Genomic DNA, 3,475 nt, shown 5'->3' on the forward strand with positions numbered 1-3,475 from the left:
AAATACCTGAAGGTAGAGAACCAAAAGGGGAGAACACACTGAGCATTTTTCAAGCTGAAACAGCTAAAGAAAAAATTCAAGCCTCAAGTTACAATATTGAAAGATTCTATGGGCAATATATTGAATGATGCAGGAAACATCAAAAGAAGATGGAAGGAATACACAGAGTCACTGTACCAAAAAGAATTGGTCAATGTCATCCATTTCAGGAGGTGGCATATGATCAAGAAGCAATGGTGTTGAAGGAAGAAGTCAAAGCTGGACTGAAGGAAGTGGCAAAAAACATGGCTCCAGGAATTGATGGAATACCCATTGAGATGTTTCAACAAATGGATGCCCCACTGGAGGCACTCACTTAGCCAAACCAAGAGATTTGGAAAACAGCTACCTGGCCAACTGACTGAAAGAGATCTATATTTGTACCCATTCCCAAGAAAGGTGATCCCACAGAATGTGGAAATTATCAAACAATACCATTAATATCACACACAAGTAAAATCTTGCTGAAGATAATTCAAAAATGGTTGGAGCAGTATATTGACAGAAAACTTCCAGAAATGCAAGCTGGATGCAGAAGCGGGTATGGAATGAGGAATATCATTACATATGTCACATGGATATTGGTTGAAAGCAAAGAATGCCAGAGGGATGTTTACTTGTGTTTTATTGACTACGCAAAGGCATTTGACTGTATGGACCATAACAAATTATGGACAACATTGAGAAGAACGGGAATTCCAGAACACTTAATTGTACTCATGATGAACCTGTACATAGACTAGGAGGCTGTCATTTGAACAGAGCAGGAGGATATTGCATGGTTTAAAATGAGAAAGGGAGTGTGTCAGGGTTGTATCCTTTCACCACACTTACTCAATCTGTATGCTGAGCAAATAATCTGAGAAGCTGGAGAATATGAGAGAAAACAAGGCATCAGGATTGGAGGAAGACTCATTAACAACCTGTGATATACTTATGACACAACTTTGCTTGCTGAAAGTGAGGATGACTTGAAGCACTTACTGATAAAGATTGAAAACTACAGTTCGTGGTATAAATTGCATCTCAATATAAAGAAAACGAAAATTCTCACCACTGGACCAATAAGCAGCATCTTGAGAAATGGAGAAAAAATTGAAGTTGTCAGAGACTAAATATTACTTGGTTCTACAATCAACATCAATGGAAGCAGCAGTCAAGATTCAGACAACATGTAGCATTGGGCAAATCTGCTGCAAAAGACCTCTTTCGAGTGCTGAAGAGCAAAGATATCTCCTTGACGACTAAGGTGCATCTGACACAAGCCATGGTATTTTCAGTCACCTCATATGCATGTGAGAGCTGGACAATGAATAAGGAAGACTGAAGAAGAATTGATGCTATTGAGTTGTGGTGTTGGAGAAGAATGCTGAAAGTATCACGGACTGCTAAGAGAACTATAACAAATCTGTGCTAGAGGAAGTGCAACCAGAATGTTCCTTGGAAGTGAGAATGGCCAGACTTCGTCTTACCTTCTTTGGTCATGTTCTCAGAAGGGACCATTCCCCAGAGAAGGATATTATGCTTGGTAAAGTGAAGGGTCAATGAAAAAAAGAGAAAGCCCTCAACAAGATGGATTGACACAGTGGCTACAATGAAGGGCTCAGGTATAGCAAAGATCATGGGCCTGGCACAAGACTGGGCAGTGTTTCGTTCTGCTGTACATAGGGTTGCTGTGAGTCAGAGATGGCTCAACAACACCTAACAACAACAACAACATATTCATGAGGGAGGTTAATCTATAATTTTCTTTTTCTGTGGTATCTTTGCCTGTGTTTGGTATCAGGGTTTTGCTGGCTTCATAGAATGAGTTAGGAAATACTCCTTCCTCTTTTGTGTTTTGGAATAGTTTGAGTAGAATTGCTGTCAACTCTCTTCTGAATGTTTCATAAAACTCTGCAGTGAAACTGTCTGGGCTAGGACTTTATATTTGCTGAGAGGTTTTATGTTTGTTTGTTTTGTTTCTTTAAATGGCACCAATTTCTTCTTTCATTTTGGGTCTATTTAGATTTTCTACCTCTGCTTATGTTAGTTTAGTTTGATAGTGTGTTTTTAGAAGTTTTCCCATTTCATCTAGGTTTTCAAATTTGTTAAGAGGACAATTTTTCATAATATTCTATAATAATCCTCTTTATCTCCATTGGTTCTGTTGTAATGTCACCCATTTCATGACTTATTTTGTTTACTTGCATATTCTCATTTTTTTCCTTTGTCAGTTGGTCAGTGGTTTGTCAATTTCCCTTATCCTCTCAAAGACAAACTTTTAGTTTTGTTAATTCTATTGTTTTTCTGTTTCCATTTCTTTCATTTCTGTTCTGATCTTTATTATATCCTTTATTCTGGTGACTGTGGACTTCTTTTGCTGTTCCTTTCCTGTGTGTTCAAATTTTCGGGTTAAGTTATAGATACTGGTCCTTTGTTCTTTTTTGATGTGTGCATTTATTGCTATAAATTATCCTCTGAGCACTGCTTTTGCTATAGCTCAGAATTTTTTGTATGTTTCTTCATTTTCATTTAATTCTAAAAATGTTTTAATTTTGTTTTTAATTTCTTCTCTGATCCAGTAGTTTTTAAGTAAGGCAGTATATAGTTTCCATGTATTTTTTTTCCTTGCTCTTTCTATTATTTTTAATTGTATAGCATTATGATCAAAGAAGATGCTTTGTGTTATATCCACATTTTTGTATTTATTAAAGCTCACTTTGTGGTCTAGAATATGGTCTATTCTAGAGAATGATCTATGTGTGTTAGATATGATCTTCATTTCTAATTGCCATATATATACATGTATATATGTGCGTGTATATAGACACATGCATACACATATATCTATGGTGTTCTGGTGGCTTAGTGGTTAAAGCATTAGGCTGCTAACAGAAAGTTTGGCAGTCTGAACCCACCAGCTGCTCTGTGAGAAAGAGCCTGGCAATCTTCTCCCATAAAGCAGCCTAGGAAACCTTTGAGGCATTACTACTCTGTCCTATAGAATCGAGTCAATGCCAAACAATAACTCTCTTTCTCTCTCTCCTTCACTCTCTCTCTTTTCTCTCTGTATATACGTGTAGCTGGCATGTTAGACTATCATATTGCAATCCTGCTTTAGTTATCTTTAGTTTAGGTATTTCAGCTAGGTTGAAAGCAATATAGTTGATATATTTTGTTTCTCCATTCAAATTTCACAGAATGTTGAATTTTTAATGAGATATTTTAATACAAGCTAGCCTAGAGCGACAGTATTAAAATCAAATAAGAAGCACACGTTTCTATATGCTAAACAGCTCTGGTAGCATAGCGGCTAAGGCACTTTACTGCTAACCAGAAAGCTGGTGGTCAAACCTACCAGCCACTCCTCGGAAGGAAGGTTGGGCAATCTACTTCTGTAGTGATACCACCTCGGAAACCCAAGGAGGGGTTGCTATGAGTCAGGTCTGACTCG

The 3,475-nt window shown here is 37.4% G+C and overlaps 1 protein-coding gene across 1 annotated transcript in view; it reads left to right on the forward strand.

The window, feature by feature from the left end:
- LYST (lysosomal trafficking regulator) overlaps positions 1-3,475 on the forward strand; it is a 339,163-nt gene that overhangs the window by 294,229 nt on the left and 41,459 nt on the right. The gene's annotated exons all lie outside the window — the stretch shown is intronic.

Source organism: Orycteropus afer, unplaced genomic scaffold (genome assembly GCF_000298275.1).
Source record: "Orycteropus afer afer isolate SDZICR_OR568_19922 unplaced genomic scaffold, OryAfe1.0 scaffold00050, whole genome shotgun sequence".
In the NCBI taxonomy this organism is placed as follows: Eukaryota; Metazoa; Chordata; class Mammalia; order Tubulidentata; family Orycteropodidae; genus Orycteropus; species Orycteropus afer.